The 27351-nt window shown below is 37.5% G+C and overlaps 1 protein-coding gene across 2 annotated transcripts in view; it reads left to right on the forward strand.

Annotated features, from left to right (window-relative positions):
- Positions 1-2688: 2688 nt before the first annotated feature.
- LOC125260920 (centrosomal protein of 128 kDa-like) overlaps positions 2689-27351 on the forward strand; it is a 106898-nt gene continuing 82235 nt past the window's right edge. Inside the window, exons 1-2 of one of the 2 annotated variants that reach the window (XM_048179424.1) lie at positions 2689-3468; positions 7689-7880. The gene's annotated coding sequence lies outside the window, so the exon portion shown is untranslated. The remainder of the gene's footprint in view (positions 3469-7688; positions 7881-27351) is intronic. The other variant, XM_048179425.1, reaches the window with a different exon arrangement.

Here is a 27351-nt window from a genome sequence, read left to right on the forward strand (position 1 = left end):
AAACAATGATTACAATAATGCATTTGAAGAAAACCCACATATTGAATACATTGAATAGACATGTTAGTAATTACATCATGGCATGTATTATTCTGTATATAGTTAATACGTTAAGTAATCGACAATTGTCCCTTTTGAGATTCAAGATTGAGTCCTTAAGCATAGTTTAAACTTTGACCGGAGTCACGAGTGACCGGGTCACGATGGACGGTCAACACAAGGGAGGTATTGATAGGACAGATTCGTCTTTAAATCCGTTGATGGGTATTTTCCTGTTCCGTCCGATAATACAAGAGGGTTTTGTGAGAGAATCAATAGATTTAATGTGATCAAATCCATGTGATGGGTTCTGATTAGTTTATTGCTGATGAGCTAAGAAGTCCTTTAGACAGAGTCCTTTGTTAAAAGAAGTCACGTCATCACTTCTGTTAAGGCTAGGCGTTTCCTGTCAGGAAATGGATCTTTTGGACCAAATGAAGCTTTGTTCAATCATGCTGTTCATTGATAAAGTCATTGGTAAGTTCTGTCGAGCAATGCCCTACACAGTACTATGGAGGGGCCGAAAACCAGATTGAAAGGGATCGAAGAGATTATTTTCAACTAGAAAAGACTGGAGTTGGGAGGCAACAGTGCTTTCCAGTAATTTAGCTATGAAGGGTAAATTTGAAATAGGACGATAATTAGATAGAACAGAGGGGTCGAGGTTGGGTTTCTTGAGAACGGGTAACTGCAGCAGTTTTGAGTGGCAGAGGAACTGAAGCAGTGGTAAGAGATGTATTGATGAAGTGAGAGATAGGTGCAGAGATGGAAGAATGGCAAAGTTTCAGGAGAGAAGTTGGAGTAGGATCAAGTTGACAGGAAGAAGAGTTGGATTTCAAGATTAACTTAGAGACAGAAGATGGGGTTGTCAAAGAAAAACAAGACAGAGTTTGACTGGATAGATTTGGTGGATAGTTGAGCTTTGTATCAGCAGAGAAGCATTGGTGGACAGCATCAGTCTTTTCAAGCAAATAATCCATAAAAGAACAGCAAAGCTCATTAGAAGCTAGGGAGTCTTGAGGTGGAGGTTTAGCAAGCTTATTTATTTTATTGAATAATGCTTTTGGCCTGTTACTTGATTTATTAATTGTGGCAGAGACAAAACTAGAGCGAGCTGACATGAGAGCAGATTTGTACTTTTTGAGATGATCAAGAAAGGCTAAATAATGTACAGTAAGACCGTTTTTTTTTCTGTAGAGACGCTCAAGCCGTCTGCCAGTAGCCTTGAGAATATGGAGCTCAGGGGAATACAAGGAGAAGAGTGGGACACTTCTCCTCTTAATAGGAGCATGCTGCTGTAAGATTTCAGAAATTATGGAGTGATAATTAGATAATATCATGGAGGGAGAAGAAATATCAAAGACATCTGAAAGGTTCGAAGAAACAATAGAGCTACAGAATGATGCAGTATCAATAGCTTTCAGATTGTGGTATGAAATAACAGTTTTAAGTTTTATGCATAGGCAGACTTAAGCTAAAATCAAGAAGTTTGTGATCAGAGATACCAGTGTCGAAGAAGAGATGGAACAGATATCAACCCTTGATGTACATATCAGATCAAGGATATGACCACGAGTATGGGTAGGAAAATGAACATGCTGAGTCAGATTAAAACATTCAAAAACAGACATTAATTGATTAGTGTTAGAGCAAACAGTATCGGCATGAATATTGAAGTCACCAAGCAGGAGAATGGGAAATGACAATGAACAGGCAAGGGTTAACAGTTCACTGAGTTCAGAAAAAAAGTTGGACAGGGCTTTAGGAGGACGATAGAGCCAAATAATTATAAGAGAGTCAGCCTTCAATACCATATATTCAAATGAATTGGCATCATGAAAATTAAGTTGCGTGAGTCAGAGATTGTCCTGGTAAATGACAGCGAGACCACCCCCTTTACCATGCAGACGAGGTCTGGACAGATACTTATATCCCTCAGGTGCAAGAAGATTCAACTGCAGAAAATCATCTGGAACTTGCCAAGTTTCAGTGAGAAGAAAAATGTCAAGCTTATTGTCATTGATAATTTCATTGAGATAAGGGGCTTTGTCCGATATTGATCGACAGTTCAGAAGCGCAAAATGACGATGCAGGGAATTCAAGTTACAGTACGTTGCTGGGCATCAGTGAGATAAATTAAAGAGCGATGTATATTATTGCCGGCGGGTGCTTGTCTGGGCATGGACGACAATCTATGATTAGTCCAAATGCACGGAAGGGTATCAGGCTCATAGACAACAGGAGTTTGATAATGACAATAGTCCAGTTCAAAGATCAATAGTGAGAAATTGAGTAATCCAGACAAAATACTGACAAAAATAATCCAAACAGAACAGTGGAAAAATATGTAGCAAAAACATAAAAATAGTCCAGGTGCAAAGCGGCAGCACAGACAACAGCGTTCTTGACCCGGAATGTGCTCTTGATTGGTCGGCTAGACTAGTGTGTTGTGATTGATCGAGTTAAGAGAGTTAGAGAACCTTTAAAGAACTATACATGGACTTAATGGTTTCTTTGTATGGCAGTGGTGCTATATAGCACCTCACCTACCCCAAAGAACCACTGAAGATCCAATTTTGTGTGTATATATTAATAAAGATGAGCTCTGATAGTGCTAATGCTAAGTGTCCCCCCCCCCACATGAACAGAAGTCTCCTCTCTGAGTTGTGAAGTCACTCCCTGCTTCTTGCAGGTTGTCTGTACTTGTTTCTCAAAGCTTTTTTAAGTACACTTTTCTTTGCTCTCAGCTCGAGCTGTCAACGTCCATGTTCCAGTCTTTAGCATTCCTTTGCACCGTTCACACCTTTTTATCTTCTGCTGGCAGCCCCCGTTGATTTAAAAAAAAAAGTGACAAAATGGCCTCCTTCCCCCATCATGTGTTTATGTCAGCAGTCTAAAGCAGCATGGCGATGTTCAAACGTTGTTGATAGTGACAGGTGTGAGCTGTCGAGGGAACACCTCCACATACTTGCCTTTTTTTTATTATTATTTTTTTTTTATAAAGGTGACAGAGCCCCCTCCTGTGATCGCTCGTTCTGGAGGTGTACAACATCGCTGTAAATGAGAAATTTGTAAATCTGCTTATTTTTGTTTCGCAAAGTGATTCATCTGTGCGGTGGGGTTTTCCCATGGAACCCAAGATCTGGGAAGTTTATGATCCTCCAGTAGACTGTCACCATCTTAGAATGCATCAGAAAAAGCTCACCCTGAAAAATTCAGAATATTTTTCCTTCTCAATCTCCTTAGAGATGTGCAATTTTACATAATGTCTCATTATATGGGAGTTTCTGGTTTTATGGCTTTCATGCATAATTTGTATAGCAAAACAGCTAACATAACATAATGCCACGTGTGTATTTTGTGTTGTAGGCCATTACCCTGACTCCAGGAATGCAAAAGGATTCCCATCGCTGGCTTGCTGAGGTTAAGGTATATTGTTGAGCCCGTCTTTTGATGATCATTTCTCTAGCTGATGTCATTCATCTTAACACAGCTGTTGTTTTTTACTGTCTCAGATAGACTGATGGAAACATCCGCCAGCTCTCAGGGATTTAATGTCATGTTTTATCAGGTTTTATTTCCAAAATGTGTATTTTAACACATTTAAATGCATGTGTAGTTGGTTGTTGCTTTTTGTTTGTAGTGGTGTGTCTGATGTATACATCAACACATTTAAAGACCCCATGAAATGGCTTGCAGACAAGCAATGACAAGCAGAGTTTTCCTTCCTGTCTTGACATATGTTTTATTGAAAAATGATACATTATCAAAGGCCCTGCTTTAGCATTTAGTGTACATCACAGTTGTAAAACATTGTTTGCCACTTGCTATTTCTAGACAGTAAATGGAGGGACATTCTCATTCTAGAGAGCATTTTATTAGACAAAAATGTAGAGTTCATGGAGAATTTTTGGTCCATTTTAATGAATGAAAAACTGTAAGTTTTACAGTTGTGTACAGCTGCTAGAAGTCAATGCTGCGGACATTAGGAGTATGCTAATAGATGATTTTAAAGCTAATTCACATGCCACAAATGTTGATTTCATGGGGTCTTTAAAGTCTTGTTAGTGGGCAGTTTGTGGTTTTTCTGAGTACTGAAGTGCTAATACAGTCATACTCTGAGTACAGTCATATTTTTTATAAATCCATTTTAATTTATTATTAAATATAAATATTTATGATTTAATATTAACATTTAATTAATGTTTGTGTGCATCAGGGTCGATATAGTTCTGCCAATAGAATTATAAAACTTGTTTCTGTGTATATTTGTAAAATTAGTAAAAAAAAAAAAAAAAAAAAAAGTTTAGCTTTAATTTTGTTTCAGCATTAGTTATAGATATTATCCCGTATAACAGCCCAATTAATTGTTCCTTCTGTCTACAATGACAATTTATAGGAAAATGCTGGTGTTGGCTGTTATACATGTCATTCAGACACCCTGTTTAACACCCTGTCTAATTGGGTAGTGGAGGGGAAGTCAGACTTGAGACATTAACATGAGACCATCCAACATTGATTGAAAATATGAAAGCTACAATAAATCATTTTTATTGAATTTTATTGAGTTGTAATGAATATTTAATGCATTTACTACAACATTTTAATTCCAGTTTAATTTTATATTGATTAAAAATAGTATTTTTATCTTTATAATAGTTGTTGATCATATTTCATACAGTTGAATTAATCACACAGGTAATCTTAATAAGCATACATTCTTAAACCTCTGGTCCTCTTCGTTTTGGGGTCACACTTGGCTCCTTCACGGTCAAAAATGACCAAAGCCTTGAAATGTAACTTTTGTTTTTCAGGAAAACCAATTTAATATATTTTTGTTCAATAATATTTTTTGATTATTATTTTAAAAATGTGAAGGTATTTTATGCAAGGCTGTCACTAATGATTATTTTGGTAATCGAGTAATCGGACAATTATTTTGACGATTAATCAAGTAATTGGATATTTTTGTGGTAAGCCTTTAAAATGACTTAAAATACATATTTTACAAAAATGAGGCAATAATATTTGGTTCAAATAAAGTACCAAAAGCAAGTAATTATATAGTTTTATTGAACAACACTGTTAAAATACATAATATACATAATATAAACAATCATGGTATGTACATCATGTATTATAACAAATGCCTGCAGAGGGAGCCATCGGCCTGGTGTTGTTACACTTTACAGCAGATCAAATTCTTGTTTAATAATGACCAAATGATATTTAATTCAAATGTTTACTTAATCTTTAATATTTAGCCACTTCTTTACGATAAAAATGCTACAGCCACTGCAATTTCTTGAACAAGAACATCTTTTATTTTTCCACTTCAAGCTCGGCATGTGGACATCAAAACATGCAAACTCAGAGAGAGGGATTAAACTTTTATTTTGAAATCGCGATGAACATGTTTAAAAACATTGATGTATTCTCTTGTGTTGGCGTAGGTTTATAAATAATTTACCTAACAAATCTGATGAAATGGCACACATTGCGTTCCCAGATGAATGTTATTAGCAACCCAAACTCGCAGCATGCAGAGATGGAGTTTGAGACGCTTCCCAGATGTAAATGATAACAGTTCGTGTGGAGCAGCATTTACTGTGAACAGAGCCGCTCTGAGACACACGTAACCTACACGCATGTATATTATTAAAACGCATTGTGGCAAGCAGGGCGGGTGTGAGCCGTGAGGGAATGGCGCGAGGCCGGTGACGCGAGAGATAATGAGCTCCACCTGCGAGGCGCACCGACCTTGAGTCTCTCAAGGAGGAGCTCCGGAAGCATAAAACGAGGAGCGACGACAGAGAAGGACGAGAGAGGACCAGGCCTGGATATTATTTTATGTTTTATTATATTTGTGTGGCCGGCAGACGTCCGCGAGGGTCTGCCGGCATTACTTTCGTTTTGTATTTGTTTATTTTGAATTAGTTATGTTTAACGTCCGCCGGTTCCTGCCTCCTCCTTCCTTATCTACAAACTTTGTTACATGCATATATATTAAATCTGCAGGGCATATATTTATTCAATTGAATTGCATCCTTTGTGAATTCACAATAGCACTAGGCTATAGTATGGTTTTAAATGGTTTTAAAATATCGTGCAGCCTTAGAAAACGGTCTAATAATGCAGTTCATGGATTCTCGTCCGTGGAAATTGCCTCTTCCAGTATTTTGCCGATTACTCTACATGTGTAAACTGAGTACTATAAATTTAATCGAGGAATCGTGACAGCACTGATTTTATGATACTATGCAATATTTATACAATGTTTATTAGATATTTTCCCCATTGAAAATAATACACCAATACAATATATTTTAAAATTATTTTTCAATTAAAACAGTATTCCATGTTAAAATAGAGTCAAGGGGCCCTATCATGCACTCAGCGTAATGCAACGCCAGGCACGACGCAAGTGTTTTTTTATAGTTTCAGCCCGACACAGTTATCATTTTCATGTCCAGCACCCAGGTTGTTTAAACAGCAAATGCACTCGCACCCATCTGTCCGCCCATGGGCGTGCTGGTCTGAAAATGAGGTGTGTTCAGTTGCATTGCTATTTTAAAGCAAATGAAAAACACTGACCAACAAAAACCTGGTCTAAAGTCAATGGTGCAGTATTTTTTTATTTTTTATAATTTGTTTTTATTTATTTAAAGGGCGTGTTAGTAATATGTGCCTGTAGGTGGGTGCACAACACATGTACACTCTGCTTGTTGCACACACAGGGACACACTGCAGCACACAAACATTTTTAAATATTAAAAATAAAAGGATTAGTTTCTGGAGAAGCATTCAGTCTTTCTGCTTGCAAATTCCGCCATGTAAATAGTGAATCTGCTATGGTGCAAGCGCACCTGTCTTTTAAAGGGAATAGGAGATGAGACTCTGATTGGTTTATTGCACGTTACACCACAACACACCCATGACTCATTAAGAGACTAGGTACAACCCTTTTGGACCATGCGCCAACCATTTTTTCCAACATTAAACTAGCAAAAGAGGATTCAGACATGCCCTACGTGCACCCGCGCCATGCACTTCAGACCATGCGCTTAGATCATTAAAATAGGGCCCAAGGCATTTAAAATCCAGTTTTTTAAAGGTAGATTAGTGCCATGTGTGGATGTGTCTATTTTGCACTCTTGACATTTTAAAGTGTCACCGCTTCATTGCTGTGCACTTTTTTCTGCACAGTTGCTGATTTGTAGTTTGTACCACCAAAAGAGTTTTCATTTTTTTTTTTTGTATTTCACATTCATTTCATATCTCAGCCATTTTTGACTGTGAAGAAGCCAAGTGTGACTATTTTTTTCCCAACCCATTAACATATCCGAATCATGTCTATGATTTTTTTGAGTGTTCACATAGCTAATGCGACAATAGTCACCAAGTGTCCACCCATTCCGATGAAGCAAAAAAATAAATAAATTTCAAAATATAAATTTTTTGGGCATTTTTGACCGAAGAGGACCAGAGGGTTTGTTTTTATGACAAGTAGTTATTATATCATGAGTCGTGATGTGTATCATAAGGAAGTTGCAGAGACACACTCCTATTTCATAAGTTCTTACATTTCTTGTGAATACATATTATTGTGTTGCAGATGTGTATATTTATTGTGTTCTGTGTTTGTTCAGACAAAGCTCCAGTGGCTGTGCGAGGAGGTGCATGAGCGTGAATCCAGTGAGAGGAGGTTAAGGAGGACACTGCAGCAGCACAAGGAGCAGATGAAAGCACTGAAGCAAAGCAAGACTCAGAACTGAAGAGCCTCCTGAACCGCATTACCCTGCAGGATCGGCTCCTCAAAGACATCCAATCAGAGAAAAGAGGTACTAACTCACCTTAGAGAAAAGTGATAACTAGATCAGAACTTATTGGGCCTGACACTTCAGCACAGGTAGTAATGTGAAATCATATCCCATTATTCTGCTGCATAAGCTGTACTGTATATACTAGCTGACTTTATACTGGCAGTCATTTCCGGCAATGGCAACCACATTCGAGGCCGCAGCGTTAAATGCAACCCAGTGACATGTGACACTTGTCGCGAAATTACCACATGACAGCGCAAAGGTGCGGTTTGCACCATTGTGTAAGGCTGCTGTGACATTTGTACTTTTAAATGAAGATAAAATAATGAAATAAATTACTGGTAGTAATAATAATAATAATAATAATAATAATAATAATTATAATTATATTACATTTAATCTTGGCATATGTTTCAGCTATTTGAATAGCCTATTGTTACAGTGAAATATTACAGTGACGGCAGACAAACGCTTGAAACTACATTTAATAATTCACTGATGTATTTCAACAGGTCAGGCATGCACATTGAAACATTTATTCCTGTACAAAACAGAGCTCTGCGCATAACATGCAGAAAAATAAAGTGTCCATAAATTAAGAAATTGATGATCACTTTTTATTAAATAGTTCCTTTGTAAATGAATTAAGGACCTGTTGATCACTTTTTATTAAAATGATTCTTTGTGACCTACTAAAAATGTGAGAACATTGTTAGGCTATTAATTCGTTCTTATGATTTGAAAAATGAAGAAAAAAAAAAAAAAAAAAAAGTTCTAAAAGGTAGCCACAATTTAACTACAGTGCAAGTTAAAACACAGGGAAGAAATAACCCAATAAAAAATTGCATGTTTCGAATGATTAATAGCCTAAAACAGTGGTTCCCAAACTTTTTAGCTTGGAGTACCCCCTGAAGGGATTACCATCCTTCTGTGTACCCCCTCTCTTCCACTTCAACTGCAGTCACACCTTTACCATTAAGCGACAATATTTGCCCCCTAAATTGATTTTCCAGTTGATTTTCCAGAGTTTCCAAATTTTTTTTAGCTTTATGAATAACTTTATAAAATAAATAATGTTCAATAGAGAAATATGCAATGATGGTAAAACTAAGTAAAACTTTTAAATATTAAACTAAAACTGCCAGTAGGTGGCAGCAAGTCACTGTTTTTATGAGTGAGTCATTGAGTCATTCATCAGTAACAAAGCAAGTGACTGTGAATGAATCATTGACTCTCGCGATTCGTTCAAAGCCGCAGAATTGTTCGCGAAACACAGACGTGTGTTGTGGTTCTGCTGTGGTTTTCGTCAGAACTATTATTTCATTGCAAAATAGAGTAAATACTGACAGTACTGTGTTTAAAATGTACGTTTTATTTTTTGGCCTGTTGTATAATAATGTCACGCTTGCAATCATGTGGATATTTGGGAACAATTGCGTTCTTGCTCATTATCATCATTAAATACAAGAACTCACACAAGGTATGTTTTTGTATCGGAGAAAGTTAGAGTCTTAAATCGAAATTAATCCATTATCTGTGTCTATTTGTTCTTCATGCGAGTATGTGCTGAATCCCCACTTTTACAAAGGTGCATTGTCGAGAACGACAGTAATTTAGCACGATTTAAGGCAGCAAGACTGCACGCAATCTGTCATATGCATGCTGCTTGTGTGGATACAGTCATTTTTGACTGCAAATAATGAGGTCATTTGACTAAATTTACTGGATTTACGACATTTTGGCAGTTAGAAATATATGCTCGATTTTAATATTATTTTAAGGTAGAATTAAATTAACTACTCAGCATTTTGTTCACGTACCCCCTTTTGTCACCTCACGTACCCCCAGTTTGGGAACCACTGGCCTAAAGCATGCAGTTTTTTTTTTTTTTCCCGCATGTCAGCGCGGGGCTCTGTAAATTGGCCTTTTCAACACGGGTCTACATAAAGTCCTGGGACAATTAAACTTATGAATTATTGCAGGTTTGAATAGAGAGATCAGTGTTTGTATTCCCTGTATCTGCAATGTAAAATTAAGATGATGCAGTAACCTCATTAAAGACGTTAATAATATGAAAGTGCTTTGGTCTATAATTCAGAACGAATTCAAAAAGATGTATTACAGTGAAAATTTCAGTTGAGTTTTATTATAAATAATTATTTTATGTTGTGTTAGGTTTTCCCCATAAAACATAAACTGTGTTATTAGCAAAAAAATCTGCTGTTTTCCACAAAATGCAGCGCGATCTCTGATCAAGATTTGAATGGCCCTCTTGCACTTTAATAAACATAAAAAATATACCACAAAACATCATATCTCACAGTCAGTGCCAGAAATTTCCTCAACAAATTATGTGCAATGAGCTGATTATTATTATTGCGAAGTTACAGGCTATAAAATTAGCATATATTTCCATTTCACACCAAGCAACAAATGAAGAGTTTGGTTCCAAAACGCGATAAAAGCCATTTTCAAAAAAATTGAGTTTCCTCCAAAATCAGTATTGTATCTGGTCGGTATTGAAAAGTCATTAATTTTGCGCAAAATGCGATATCCGTCGTGTTATTCTGTTATGTTTTCTCCCTTTCTTTCCAAAACGCAACAAACGCCAGTCTTCTTTTTCTGCAGAACACGATATATCCGCTTAACCAATCACAGTGCACCATTCCACCCACTGTAAACATTGAAGGCTTTTTTAAAAAGCCGTTTTTAATACCTATGTACTCGGCTAATGTGTTTAATTAACCGTGCGGTGGCGCCAGATACTCTTTAATTGGTAATGACAAATAATTTATAACATTAACAAGATGACCCGTTGAATTCATTTTGGGAGCAACGCCTGAATGTATTTTTAGTAAAATGCCTGTATATAAGATAAATATTGGCAAAGTTTAGACTCTGTCATATATGTGAATCAACTTACTTTCTTGAGTATTTTCAATTTGAAAAATAACTTTTATATTGATGGATTAATTGCATTTTGAAAAAAAATTGTAATGGATTTATTGCATTTTGGGAAAAAAAAATAATTTTTATAATAAACTTTTTAAAATCAAAATGTAGATTTGAATTTTTAATGTTTTTATAACCAAAATATGCTATGTGAATGTTTGAAACCGAAAATAGTGGTTTTCATCTTGCCACTTTCTTGGTAAAGAGCACCTTTTTACTCAAATTAATCAAAATGGAGTTATTGCGTTTTGGAACCAAACTCTTCAAATATTATCCAACAGACTGGATTTACATTTTTATATATATATATATATATATATATATATATATATATATATATATATATATATATATATATATATATATATATATATATATATATATATATATATATATATATATATATATATATATATATATACATGGGCGACATTAGGGGGGCAAGAGGGCCCCCCCCCCAATATTTTTCCCAATGTGAGCCATCAGCTCCAGTCCACTACAGTTTGGAGCAGTTAAGGCCGGGTATACATCATTTCCCGGTTACTGCTCCGTCTAGTGCACAATTGAGCGCACAAGCCTTTCAAAGATACTCCTTTGCACGTGAGCGCGGAAAGACGCATTCAGCGCATACACACGTGCACCGCCCATGGTCACAAAAAACGCGGCCACTGCTCAGAGAGCCGAAGCTAATCCACACAGTCTAGTAAACGTTTCTTGCTTCCACCAACTAAAAAACACATGAGAAACCGCATGAGACAGGAGACATTGCAGTACTGAACATTGAACGTCCATGCATGTGGATTTGGATAAAACAGGTAATCGTTTTGATGCCGTGCCTGAACACCGCTTACCCCCTCACAGTGGCGTATAGCGGACGGGCACGCAGGGCTATTAAATTATTCTTCTTATTATTATGCTACTTTTATTATTAAATTAATATTGCAATTCATTTGCTCTGCAATATCATAGCGCATCACAGCATAACCAATGCGCTGTGAGTGAGGATAATAAAAGATTAGTTAGATACTGTAGCTTACTCCTCATTTAAAAAACAACTTGTTTAACGCTAAATGCTTTTCGATTCATGAAAAATACTAATTTTTTTCTCACTATGGACCACAAGAGATATATTAAAGTTGTCATGAAATCAAAATTGACCCTATTTACTTTGTATATTACTAGTCTTGTGGTGAGCAATTAATCCGTGCAAGTTAAATACACAGAAAAAAAATGTTTGTCGTGGTAATCTTTAATCAAAATCTAAAAAAATGCTTACGGTCTAGAATGGCGTTCCTTCTCTGATGACGTCAGTTTAACGGCTTGGGTTGAAAATGCTTAAACCACTCCCCTCCATCCATTAGTCTGCTATGAGCGAGAGATGGAGAGGAGGAGTGCTAAAGTAAAACCCTGACCTCTATTCAATATTCCGTTTCACTTGGAAATACGTCACAACACTGGAGAAAAGTCGTTTGCAGCTTCCGGTTCCACGGGGACTTTAAGAGAATAAACTTCATCGTCTCTAAGAGAATATGCGCCGTTAATGCTTCAACAGATGCCAAAAGCACAGTCAGTTTTTACTTTCAGTTTCTGTAGCAGCCGCAGCTCATCTGTATGGACAAGTGGGGGCAGAGCCTCACCAAAATATTCATCCTAACATATACCGCTATATTCACTGAATTAATAATAAATTATAAGATGTGTTCAGCATTCTGCAAGCAAATATTTTTCAGATTTTCTAGACTATTTTAAGTCGTAAAGTGAGCAGGATATATTAAAATGTAGCACACGGATTCGGCAGGCATTTATTCATGATACTAAGTGGGGTCACGTGCCACACAACTTTCCTATGTAAATATGTGGTGAAAAATGGAACTGCAGCACCCTCTCATAGGGTGTGTCTTAATCAGCTCACTAGTTCAGTAGTCACCGCACTGAACAGGGAGTTGGCCATTTTAAGGGCTGTCTCAATCGCAGAATCCTTCCAGGGCACTGAAACGTTTGCTCTCTAAAAAGTCCCACAGTGCACCGTGAAAACCAGGGAGCATCGATGCTCACTATGCTCCCTTAACGGAAGTTCTGAAGCACGAAACTTGAATCTTGTGAGCCAACTCACTACACATAACGATACGCGATAGATGTTTTTAAAAATACAAACCATTACTTTATTATATTTGAGCATAAACATACATCGCTAGACAGGTAATGAACATAATCTAGCAAACATTTATAATTTATTCACGGCTGAAATGTTGCACGTATATGTACCAAGCAAATAATTAATCATAATGTACTTTAAATAACATTACAAGTAATATCAGAAAGATATAATCTCTGCTGTTGTTGTACAATGTTGTTGTTCAATGAGGACGTTGTCACCACCAGAAATAAAGTCGTAAGTGTCCCAATGTGTAGTGAATCAGCGTCCTTCACTGTCCTTATCAGTGCCCGAATTCGTGTACACAATATACTGATTCACGAGCTCGGGAGCTAGGGAACTGATTGAGACACACCCATAGAGAGCCATTGGGGCAGTTTTCTGGCTGCCCCACTTATTTCCACGTTAAGTAAACACACCTCACGTACACCTTGCTCCAGACCAAGATGATATCAGTCCACTTCAGATATGTGTCTGCATCAGGTCAGTAACTGTTTGGCATGTCTGTTCTTCCTATGTGGAGTGGCGTATCAAATTAATGAGATTATAAATCCTTTAAATTTAAACGTGCTCATGTTAATAGCTTTTATAGTAGTTCTGTTGTTTATGTTTGTTCTGAAAATAGACGTGACTTTTTTCCTCCCTCGAATTCCTACATAACTATTCTAAAACAATATTCTAAAACAAAAGTTCGGAAGCAATAAATACTACAATTCTAAGATTCTGTGTGTTGTGTGTACTAAAGTCTGTCAATCGTCATTAGAGCGCCACCCTCAGGTTGAACAACGCAAGGACATTCGAATTCTGCCAAAAGTGTGTCTGATGTGTTCACCGATTAGAATTTAAAGCTTACAAAATGGTTATCATAAACTAGTGCGAAGACCCGGAATCTGCCTTACCTATATTTATGGCCAGAAGCCGCTACTGTTCTGTAGTGAATAATTGACTGGCGTGTGAGACTTCTTCACCCTCATAACTCTCATGCAAAATTTGCACACTGTTTGTGTGATATCAACTGGCTCACCTTTAAAATGGAAATATTTTCAATATTGCGACTTTTCTTTATCACCAGGTGCTCGCAAAATGATGGACACTGATTCACATATAGTCTGCGTCATTTCACGTGATAATAAAATAAAGTGAATTATTAAATAAATGAGTAAACAAACAACAAGCAACTTAAACTTGTTTGCTTAAAACTTCTGATTGCTTAAAACTAATTTGCTGATGCAGGTACAAAAAGACGTTTTGTACCTGCAAAAAAAAAAAAAAATATATGTCTTTCCTACTCCTAACTCGAGAGTCAAATGTTGGCCATGTGTGTATATATATATATATATATATATATATATATATATATATATATATATATATATATATATATATATATATATATATATATATTATATGTATATTAACTTTAAGGGTTCGTTATCCACAAAGCTTTTTTTAAAACACGACTTGGCTAATTTAGGCTAATTATTGGGTTGAAAATGTTGTTCATGGCGAATGTGTGAAGTGTCTGCAGCCTGGTGACAAAGAACATGAGTGGGTCTGTACCATTTCGTTTTGTTTGGGAAAAGCTGGCATAGTAAAATGGAGTAGGCTAAATCTTATCAAGCAATGCATCAGATTCTGTTTGAATTGTTCAATCATTGAATAATGAAATATTTAACAATTAATAAACTTTTTTTTTGCTATTAAGTTATTTATTGCAATCAAATTTATTGCAAGTGACTCAGGCATATAAGCATATATAAACAAAGGGTTTTTTTATTGTTATTTTATTATTATTATTATTATTTTTTTTTTTTTTTAAAAGAAACATCTCAAGGCACAGTACAAGCATTAAAATATTACAGAGTTAAGCAAGTGAAAAAAAAACAAAGTAAAAAAAAAACAAAAAATGAACAAGCAAAGTAAATGCTCACATACATTTAAACAATCACAGTATAATATACGCATATACACATATAATCATCTAAATAAACAAAGAAGGGGGCAAAATAAATAAAAATAAACATTTTTTAGACAGAGCTTGTCTCCTTAAAATAATCTAAGAACGGGCTCCAAGATTTTTTGAAAAGATCGGGTTTCATTCTAATTTCAAATGTAATGTTTTCAAGTTTAAGGGCAAAAAGTAGGTCAAAAACCCACTGACGATAGGTTGGAGGAGATGGCAAATCTTCTAGCCAACAGTGTACAAAGTGCAATATTATCCATCTCTAAAGTTGTCAGTTTAACATTATCCGGAAGAATCCCAAATAAAGCTGTTAAAGGGTTGGGGTCTATTACTGTGGTAAAAATGTCTGAAAAACATCTAAAAATTCTTCCCCAAAACCTTAATAACTTAGAACAAGCCCAAAATGAATGAAACAGAGAGGCTGGCTCTACACTGCAGCGTGGACAGGAGGGGTCAACATCAGGAAATATTTTACAGAGTTGCACCTTAGACCAATGAATACGATGTACCACCTTAAATTGGATAAGCTTATGTCTAGAGCTAACTGAAGAAGTATGTATCCTTTTTAAAATTAAATCCCAAGTTTCATTTTCTAAAATAATACTCAAGTCCCCCTCCCAGAGAGATTTTAATGGCCTACTAGATGGAGTTTGTTTGTTATTTATGGTACTGTAAATCTTTGAGATAGCCCCCCTTATTCATCTATGCTGGTCTAAAATACACTCCAAGACACCACTAGGAGGGGCGGAGGGGAAGTCTGGAAAATGTTTACAGGCAAAGCTCCGAGCTTGAAAATACCGGAACAAGTGTGAATTAGGCAAGAGAATTTTTTTTTTTTTTTAAGTTGGTCAAACGAAGCAAAATTATTATCTATAAATAGTTGGTCAATCGTGACAAGACCATGTGACTTGCAAATATTGAAAGCTCCATCAAAAAGTGAGGGTGGAAAGGAAACATTACTGGCAATGGGTGCAACTGAAGAAGGACACTTCAGCTTTAGAACGCTGCAAAACTGAGTCCAAATCCTCAGAGAATGATTAACAATTGGATTCTTAATCAGGATGCTATGGGTAGAGGGTATAGGTGAACAGAGCAAAGATGTTAATGTGGCTGGGGAACAACATAAAGCCTCTATTTCGACCCAGAGGGGTTTACATGATTGCAAATCATGTTGTACCCAGTACAATAAGTTTCTAAAGTTGGCTGCCCAGTAGTACGTCTGAAAGTTAGGCAATGCCAAACCTCCCACCTCCTTAATAAGATGCTTTAGACTTATTTGCCTAGGCTTATTATTCCAAATAAAAGAAGAGATAGTTTTTTCCAAACAGGAGAAAAATGACTTGGGAATAAATATGGGCAAACATTGAAATAAATACAAGAATTTGGGAAGAATGTTCATTTTAACCACATTTACATTTACATCAGTGAGAGAGGAAGGGGTTTCCATGATAGAAACAAAGATTTTGTTAGATCTAATAACGGACTAAAACTGGCTTTAAATAAGTCAGTATGTCTACGTGTCACTTGGACACCCAAATACCTAAATTGATTACTGACAACTCTGAATTGGAAATTTGAATATGAAATACTTAATGTGGCAGAATTCACTGCAAATAATTCACTCTTAGAAAAATTCAGCTTATAACCCGAAAAAGTACTAAATAAGTCCAATATTAAAAGTACTCGAGGAATTGACACTAGAGGGTTGGATATAAATAAAATAAGATCGTCAGCATATAAAGAAACCTTCTGTTCTAGACCATCACGGAAAATACCCTTCACCTCTGAGTCAGCACGTAGTGCAATTGCCAAGGGTTCAATGGCAATGGCAAATAAAAAGGGGGAAAGGGGACACCCCTGCCTTGTGCCCCGACACAATGGAAAAGAATCTGAAATAATATTATTTGAGCGTACAGATGCTTTGGGAGTGGCATAAAGAAGTTTTATCCAAGAGATGAATTTTAAACCAAACCCAAACCTCTCCAAAACATTTATCAAATAGTTGCACTCGATGTGGTCAAACGCTTTCTCAGCATCCAGTGAGACCACGACTTCAGCATTACTGGAGTGAGGTGAGTACAAAATATTAAAAAGATGTTGAATATTAAAAAAAAAGAGTGTCTGTCTCGAACAAAACCAGTTTGATCAGGTGAAATTACTTTATGCTTAGTTTTGTCAAGCCGAATAGATGATATTTTTGCTAGTATCTTGTAATCACAGTTTAAAAGTGATATTGGACGAAAAGATCTACAGTCTTGGGGGGAAAGCAACAACGGACATAATAATTTGGAGAATGCTTTATACAAGTCAGATGGGAAACCATCAGGACCTGGGGCCTTGCCTGTTTTCAAGGCAGCAATCGCACCAGCTATTTCGTCAATTAGTATATCCTCTTCCAAAACATCACACAGAGCCTTCTCCACAGTGGGGAAATCTAATGTATCAACAATTAATAAACATTTATGACAAAAATACTATGACATGTAAATGTTTTAGGCTAATTTCTTCATTATCTATACTCTTTAAAATATTAGGCTAATGTCTAGCATTTTAAGTCTGAATTGTTCTTTTGCGACTTCTCTTGTTTTTAGTCAGCCTCAGATGCTCAGATATGGGGGTTGGGAGAATTTGGTAGCTTCATGGTGGGGGTGCAGGACAAAAGGTGTAAATCGCATATTAGCAAGAGAGACAAAGAAACCTGCTGAAAGAGATCCAGCGTGTCGGCGAGAGACGAAAATAAAAACTTATGTTCTTACCTTGTTGCCTGAACTATTATTATTTTGCACTGTTATATTTGTACACAGCAACTTATTTGGCAGTACAAACGTAAAATGTCATAAGAATAAGATTTTGTATTCTAGCTGTCTCACGTCACAGAAGTCAGTTAAGTTGCAACACATAGAGAATCTTTCACCTAGATATTATCACATAGAGACTGTGTCTGTACCTCAAATTGGTAAATACAAAAAACTTCCAAACCCATTTAAGGGTAAAAATTTAATTGATGTTCAACAAATAAAATACAGAGATAATACTGATAAACAAACTATAAAGCTGAATATTAGATCCCTTTCTTCAAAAGCACTTATTGTAAATGATAATATCACAGACAATAATCTAGATTTGCTGTGATACCTGCTGTGATAAACCTGGCTAAAACCAGACAATTACATTACTTTAAATGAGTGTAGCCTTCAAGGTTACTATTATCAACACTAACCGCGTTGGAAAGGCAAAGGGGTATGTGTTGCTGTATTTTATAGTAATATCTTCAGTATTACTCAAAAGTCTTTCAAATATAGTTTCTTTGAAGTGATGGTGCTTTATGTAACATTATGTAATGTAAGTGACAAATTCTATTTGACATTTGTGCTGGCTACTATATACAGGCCACCAGGGCACCATACAGACTTTATCAAAGATTTTGCTAATTTTCTATCAGAGTTAGTACTGGCTGCGGATAAAGTCCTTATTGTTGGTGATTTTAATATCCATGTAGATAATGAAAAAGACACATTGGGATTAGCATTTACAGACATTCTAAACTCTATTGGAGTTAGACAACACATGTCAGGATCCACTCATCGTCGTAATCATAATTTAGAACTAATATTGTCATACGGAATCGATATTGATGCCGTTGAAATTCTGCAGCAGAGCAATGACATCTCTGATCATTATCTAGTCTCGTGTATACTACATTTAGCCAAGGCAGAAACTATTGACTCTCTCTTTTCCAGCACTCTAGACTCAGTTGCTCCTGTGTGCTTAAAGAAGATTAAGGAAATTAGTCCAACGCCGTGGTCCAACGAGCACACTCGGGCCCTTAAGAGAGCAGCCAGAAAAATGGAGTGCAGCAGGAATGAATCAAAACTAGAGAGAATGATTGAGTACAGAAAGGCCTTAACAACTGCTAGATCTGCTTATTTTTCAAATCTTTTAGAAGAAAATAGACACAACCCTAAGTATTTATTTGATACAGTGGCTAAATTAATGAGAAATAAAGTTTCAACTTCTGATGTTTCCAAACAGCACAGCAGTAATGACTTTTTGAACTTCTTTACTTGCAAGATTGACAATATTAGAGAGAAAATTATAACCATGCAACCGTCTACAGTATCGCGTCAGACAGTGTATTGTAGTATCCCTGAGGAAAAATTCCATTCATTCGCTGCTATAAGAGAGGAAGAATTGTCTAAACTTGTTAAAGACCCCTGTGGCGAAAATCTAGTTTTTAATGTTGTTTATATGTCTATGTAGTGTTTTTAATATGCTTTAAGATGCTCTGAATCAGGAAAGTCTCGAGAGAAGCCAGGTTGTCCTGGTATATTTTCTGTTGATATGAAAAATTGTCTAGATTTAGCAATATAGCGAGTCTATTACGATGTTATGATGAACTATATGCCTTTCTCCACTGACGTTCTGAGTTGTTCAAAGCGTTTCTAAGGATACTGATTGTCAGAAGGCAGCTGTCTCACTCTGAGATGAAGAACAGGAACGGTGTGTGTAACATTAGCAACACATGATTAGCTGCTAGTCATATTACAAGTAAAGTAGATCCTTTTTGTTTTTAGCACCTACATTTTGGAACAGTCTTCCTAGCATTGTTTGGGAAGCAGACAAACTCTGTCAGTTTTAATCTAGACTAAAAACACATCTCTTTAACCTGGCATACACATAACACACTATCTACTAGGGCTGGGCGATATATCGCATGCGATTCTCACGCGCATTTCGTCAGTAAAGCCGGTTCCCTGATTACCGCTAAATCGCCATCACCTGCTTTAAAATGGAGCGCCATTTAATAGACAGAGCCGTAGTTTACAGACAAGCCACGCAAAATCGGGTTCATTATCGAAGTCGATTCATCTTCGATACTGAACGCGATTTTGCGTGGCTTGTCCGTGAATTACGGCTCTGTCTATTAAAAGGCGCTCCATTTTAAAGCAGGTGATGGCGATTTAGCGGTAATCGGGGAACCGGCTTTACTGACGAAATGCGCGTGAGAATCGCATGCGATATATCGCCCAGCCCTACTATCTACTTCTATAATTCAAATCATGTAAATTGTTAGGATGCATAAATTAGGTCAGCCAGAACCGGGAACACTTCCCATAACACCTGATGTACTCGCTACATCATAAGAAGAATGGCGTCTACGCTAATATTAGTCTCTCTCTCTGTTTATCCCGAGGTTTGCTGTAGTCTGCCAGAGGCCGTATCCAGTTGAGATGAAGGTCCTGCGCTTAGACACAACAAAAACGCAGCCCTTAAGTGTCAATTTGCTGCATTATGCGGACCAGAAATTTGGCAATATCACTTTGTAAAAAAGACCAAGCATCTGCACACATACACATTTAAACGCTCAAACCTATAGACTAAACACGTAAATGAACGGCAAGTATGCATTAAAGGTCTTTGGTTTTCAGTAGAAAAGGTGTCATTTAAGTGGCCCCTAAGTTAATAATTAACAATTTATACAACTGAAGTGATTAAATCAAAAACCTACTTTAGCTCGATAATAATATTTTCTTAGAGCTGCTGAAATGCCAAAACAGTCTGTCAATAAATTTTTCTTATTATCACTGTGAAGCTGCTGTGTAACAATCTGTATTGTGAAAAGCGTTATATATATATGAAGATGACTTGACTTGAATTCATTCTAAACAGCAAATGTATACACGCATGCTTACATTTACTACGTTGTGGGCATGTGATTTTTAAAAATCGTATTGATAGTATTTTTTTTTTAAATCTCCACATGGTGCAGTTGACTGCTGCTCGTGAAAATGAGCTGTGATACGTCCACTCCATAACCTGAAAATCTATGGTTATAGCACCACTTAGCGGTCAAGAGCAGAAATGAATTTCACAAACCGCGATGGTACCCGCGGCAACAAAAAACACATTCTGGTTGAGTGCCATCTGTATAAGCTAGTTATTTTAGATTATAAAGTTTTAAAGGGGACCTATTATGCCCCTTTTACAAGATGTAAAATAAGTCTGATGTCCCCAGAGTGTGTATGTGAAGTTTTAGCTCAAAATACCCCACAGATAATATTTTATAGCATGTTAAAATTGCCACTTTTTGGGGTTGAGCAAAAACACGCCATTTCTGTGTGTGCCCTTTAAATGCAAATGAGCTGCTGCGCTTGGTCTAAGAGGGCGGAGCTTCAAGAGCTCGTTTCTCCAGTGTCAGAAGTCAGTCAGGACACAGAAACTGCGAATATATGCTGCATGGAGATAGAACAGGTATAGTTTAGTTTAATTAGGGCCCGAGCACCGATGGTGTGAGGACCTTATTAGGGCCAAAGCCCTGTAAGAGCCCTTTAGCCCTGTAAAGCCCTTTTTGTTTTCTTTAGGATTATTATTATTAGGGCCCAGAGCACCTGATGGTGTGAGGACCCTATTGGAATTGCTCCGTTTATTAGGGCCCAAGCATCGATGGTGTGAGGACCCTATTGGAATGGCGAACGGGCCCTTTTGTTTTTCTAAGGAGAATTGTTGTTGTTTTTTCCGTCATCCGGGGCTTTTTGGGGGCCTTAACGTGCTCAAAAACTCTTGAAAATTGGCACACACATTGGAATCTGCGGCCATTAGGATGCCGCAAAGGATGGGACCTGGGCGTGGTGGGGGGCTCGATAGTGCCCCCTTGAATGGTGTCCTAAAACTTGGTCCATATATCAAACACACTTGCATGTATTTGTATGAAACTCTGTACTCATATAGACCTCATTGGGCTGAACAACTTTCATGCTCCAAGTTATCCACCGGCTCAACAGGAAGTCGGCTATTATGGGTTGTTTGAAAAACGCACGCTCTGGAATTTGATATACTCCTCCTAGGCGATTAATCCGATCACCACCAAACTCAGTCAGAATGAAGTCAAGACATTGAGGATGTAAAATTGCGAGCGGATTTTTGATATCTCAAACGGGTTGATCGTGGCGAGGCAACAAATTTATGGCGAGAAAAGGTAAACAGGAAATGTGTTATAATGTGTTATAACCTCTGCATACATTGATTGATTGATGTTTATGAAACTTCAGCTGTGTGCTTATTGAAGGAAGCCGATCACATGGAGGTGACTATTGTGAATCAAAGTTATAGCGCCATCAACTGGCAGCAGGAAGTGTGTTATTTTCAAAATGCTTTAAGATCACCCTCTAATTTTTACCGAATTTGCTTCAAACTTCATTAGAATAATGTGAAGACATAACGAATGAAGACCTGTAAAAAGATTTTTAATATTTTTCAAACACTGTTGCCATAGCAATAGATCAAACTTCAATATTTGTTTTGGATGGGTTTGAGACACTTAGCATGCTTCAAATTGCAAGAAACTCGACTGATATGTCAGGATTGTCATCCAGTAGACATGGGCAAAGCCTCAAAAACGGGCAGGAAGGAGGGCCTTTATAGCGCCACCTTTTGAAAAAAGTGGGGGGTTAGCTTAACCTACAGTCACCTAACTCGGTACACACATTGATCTCATTAAGCCGGACAACTTTCTAATTTAAAGTCATTAGCTCTGACCAACAGGAAGTCCAATATTTTGGTTTGAATGTGAATTTTTTCACCCTCTCTCTCCCTCTCTGTGGTACCCCCCCTCCACCTCCCCCTCGCCCCTCACTCCCTCCTTACTCCCTCAGTCTGACTCTTGTTGTGTGTGTGAGAGTGTGTGTGTGTGTGTGTGTGTGTGTGTGTGTGGGTCTCTGTCTGTGTCCCTCTCTGTACTTGTTTTGACTATACTTGTGAGGACCAAATGTCCTCACTTATTTTGTGGAATACTTTCACAACCCACTAGTGAGGACATTTGACTGGTTTAGGAGTAGGGATTGGGTTAGGTGATAGAAAATATCATTGACCTGATTTAAAATCAACGGAAGTCTATGCAATGTCCTCACCAAGACAGAAATACAAACCTGCGTGTGTATGTGTGTGTGTTTACCCATTTTTTGATGAACTTATAGAAATATTGAACTGCAAATGATAACTTCACACTCATTTGAAATTGAACCATGACATTATATCACTATTTGGACAGGACTACTTTTCAAATGTCATTTGATTTACAACATACAAGACTTAAATCTTTGTTTTGTTTTGTTTTGTTTTTACAAAGGATAGTGTGTGTTTTCTCGACATGGGTGTTATAGAAAGTCGTGCTGTGTTTGCAAACATTATGTACAACGCATGACTTTAAATTAATTATTTATTGATATAATTCAAATTTATTAAAAAATCACTATTTAAGTAAAATTCACTTGATTTTATAAAAGTGGCTGTTTAAAATAATCTTGCATAAGTGAGCAGAAAAATCTAGACATGTACCTTACTACTACCTGAGACTACCTGAGACTGATATTAAATTCTGTGATTTGGCTCTATTAATTAATTTTTTATTTATTATTTTCATCTTATACCACACATATTGAAATTAACTGAAAGCATGCTTTTGGTGCGTAAGATTGGTGCACAAACGATAGTTCAAGGAGGTCTAAAAACACATGAAGAGAAGTGTTAGGATTATACAACATCAGCAATCACAGACATTCACATTAGACTGGATTAGATTTCTCAGAGCACTGTGGTGTTTAAACAAATAACAGTATATAATTTGCTCTGGAATTTTTATGGAGGTTGTCTGAGAAAAACATAGATATGGCAGATTAGAATGATATTCTGCACTCATCTGAAAATGACTTATGACATGAAATTCATCTAAATTCATCAAAATCTTTTGTTTTCTTTAGGATTATTTATTAGGGCCAAAGCCCTGTAAAGGGCTGAAGGCCCTTTTGTTTTCTTTAGGATTATTATGGCCCAAGCATCGATGGTGTGAAGACCCTATTGGAATTGCTCCGTTTATTAGGGCCCGAGCACCGATGGTGTGAGGACCCTATTGGAATTGCTCCGTTTCTTATTAGGGCCCAAGCGAAAATTCGCGCAGGACCCTCTTGATCCCCTAAGGATTATTTAGGGCCCAAGCCAATGAAATGGCGAAGGGCCCTCTTGTTCTTCTAAGGATTATTAGGGCCCAAGCCAATGAAATGGCGAAGGGCCCTCTTATTCTTCTAAGGATTATTATTATTATTAGGGCCAAAGCCCAAGGGGCTGAAGGCCCTATTGTTTTCTTTAGGATTATTATTAGGGCCAAAGCCAACGGCTGAAGGCCCTATTGTTTTCTTTAGGATTATTATTATTATTATTAGGGCCAAAGCCCAAGGGGCCGAAGGCCCTATTGTTTTCTTTAGGATTATTATTATTAGGGCCAAAGCCCAAGGGGCTGAAGGCCCTATTGTTTTCTTTAGGATTATTATTAGGGCCAAAGCCCAAGGGGCTGAAGGCCCTATTGTTTTCTTTAGGATTATTAGGGCCCGAGCACCGATGGTGTGAGGACCCTATTGGAATTGCTCAGCCACTTATTCTTCTTCTCCAAAATGAATCACAATTTTGAGGGCCTAAACGTTCTCAAAAACTCATGAAACTTTGCACACGCGTCAGAAGTGGTGAAAATTTACATCTGATATGGGTTTCAGAATTAGGTGTGGCAAAATGGCTCGATAGCGCCACCTACAAAATTTCAATTAAGCGCCCTTCGTGCTATGTTTCACGTACAGTTATGAAATTCGGTAGACAGATGTAACAGCCCAATACCTTCAAAAAAGCCTCTGGGTGCAAAGTTTGTAAACCCAACAGGAAGTGAGATATTTTGAATTTTCTCTACAAAATTTTGGCAGTTTTTGCCATTTCCACATGTTGTACATTAACGAACTCCTCCTAGAGCTTTAATCAGATCAACATCATATTTGGTCAGTCTAATCTAAAGGCCTTTGAGATGTTAAATATCAAAGATCTTGAGTTTTCGTTGAAGGGCATGTCTGTGGTGGACTGACAAATTCTGATGTTTCGCCATGAATGATGAAGCTGTTGTAACTCAAGCATACAATGTCCGATCTGCTCCAAACTTCACATGTGTGATAAGAGTCCTGGCCTAAAGACATCTATATGACAATATTCAGTTAGCCATAGCGCCACCTGCTGGCAACAGGAAATGGCATGCTTTACACTGTAATTCACTACCAGATTCACGTTTCATTATGCCACGAAGTACCAAATATGCTAGAAACACATTAAATTATGCAACACTTGGCTGAGTGCTAATGTTTGCAAATAACGCCACGAAAGAAACAGGAAGTTGTTGTAACTCATAACTCATACAATGTCCGATCTGTTTCAAACTTCACATGTTCGATGATAGTCCTTGCCTGAAGACATCAACATGGCAATATTCAGTGATGGTCAAAGCGCCACCTGTTGGCCACAGGAAGTGTGGCATTTCGAAATGACTTTGGCATAATTCTCCTGTATTCACTCGCTTACATGCATGTCGCCCACTTTTCACTGTTTTCCTAAGGCCAATGGGTGGCGGTGAGCCCGGGTGCGAGGGCCCTTTCATCGCTGCTTGCAGCTTTAATTATTAGGGCCAAAGCCCTGTAAGGGGCTGAAGGCCCTATTGTTTTCTTTAGGATTATTAGGGCCAAAGCCCTGTAAGGGGCTGAAGGCCCTATTGTTTTCTTTAGGATTATTAGGGCCAAAGCCCTGTAAGGGGCTGAAGGCCCTATTGTTTTCTTTAGGATTATTAGGGCCAAAGCCCTGTAAGGGGCTGAAGGCCCTATTGTTTTCTTTAGGATTATTATTATTATTATTAGGGCCAAAGCCCTGTAAGGGGCTGAAGGCCCTATTGTTTTCTTTAGGATTATTAGGGCCAAAGCCCTGTAAGGGGCTGAAGGCCCTATTGTTTTCTTTAGGATTATTATTAGGGCCAAAGCCCAAGGGGCTGAAGGCCCTATTGTTTTCTTTAGGATTATTATTAGGGCCAAAGCCCTGTAAGGGGCTGAAGGCCCTATTGTTTTCTTTAGGATTATTATTATTAGGGCCAAAGCCCTGTAAGGGGCTGAAGGCCCTTTTGTTTTCTTTAGGATTATTAGGGCCAAAGCCCAAGGGGCTGAAGGCCCTATTGTTTTCTTTAGGATTATTATTATTATTTTTTTTTTTTTCCGACTATTCGGGCATTTTTGGGGCCCTTACCATGCTCGAAAACTCATGAAACTTTGCACATACATTGGAACCCGCGGCCATCAGGGCCGGGCAGAAGCTGGTACCCGGGCGTGGCAGGAGGGCTCGACAGCGCCCCCTTGAACAGGGTCCGAAATTTTGGTCTATATATCAAACACGCTTGCACATATAAGTATAAAACTCAGTACACATATAGACATCATCGGGCCAAACAACTTTCGTACTCTAAGTTATACGTTACCTCAACAGGAAGTAAGCTATTACGGGTTGTTTGAAAAACACATGCTCTGGAATTTGATATACTCCTCCTAGGCGATTAATCCGATCACCACCAAACTCGGTCACCATGAAGTCAAGACATTGATGATGAAAAATTGCCAGCGGATTTTTGATATCTCGAACGGTTTGGCCGTGGCGAGGCAACGAATTTATGGCGAGAAAAGGGAAACAGGAAGTGTGTTATAACTTCTGCATACATTGATTGATGTTTATGAAACTTCAGCGGTGTGTTCGTTATAGGAGTCTGATCACATGGATGTGACTATTGTGAGTCAAAGTTATAGCGCCACCAACTGGCAGCAAGAAGTGTGTCACTTTCAAAATGCATTGAGTTCACTCTGTTATGTCTACCTGATTTGCTTCAAACTTCATCAGTGTAATGTCAATACACAGCAGATGTAGACCTGTGACAGGATTCTTGATATTTTAAATATTGTTGCCATGGCAACACATCAAACTTTAATAATATTCTTGAGTGTTTTTGAGGCTCTTAACATCCTTCAAATTGCATGAAACTCGATACACACATCAATATTGTCAACCAGTAGACATGGACAAAGCCATAGAAATGGGCGTGGTGGAGGGGCTCAGTAGCGCCACCTTTTGACAAAAGTGGGGGGGTTAGTTTTTCCTACAGTCACCAAACTCAGTACACATATTGTTCTCATCAAGCCGGACAATTTTCTAATTTACATTCATTAGCTCCAACCAACAGGAAGTCAGCTATTTTGGTTTGAATGTTATTTTTTTGAAAAAACAGGCTTTGAATTTAATACTACTACTCCAACAGGGTTTATACAATTTACACCAAACTTTTTTTACTTGGTGCTAATACATTGAAGTTGTTTAATTGCAAATGGATTTTGGATATCTCAAATGGTTTGGCCGTGGCGAGGCAACGAATTAATAGCAAGAAAAGGGAAACAAAGTGTTATAACTTCTGCATACATTAATTGATTTTGATGAATCTTCGGCTGTGTCTTGGTTCTACAAGGCTGATCACATAGATGTGACTATTGTGAGTCAAAGTTATAGCGCCACCAACTGGCAGCAGGAAA

The sequence above is a fragment of the Megalobrama amblycephala genome, unplaced genomic scaffold (assembly GCF_018812025.1).
Source record: "Megalobrama amblycephala isolate DHTTF-2021 unplaced genomic scaffold, ASM1881202v1 scaffold199, whole genome shotgun sequence".
Taxonomy (NCBI): domain Eukaryota; kingdom Metazoa; phylum Chordata; class Actinopteri; order Cypriniformes; family Xenocyprididae; genus Megalobrama; species Megalobrama amblycephala.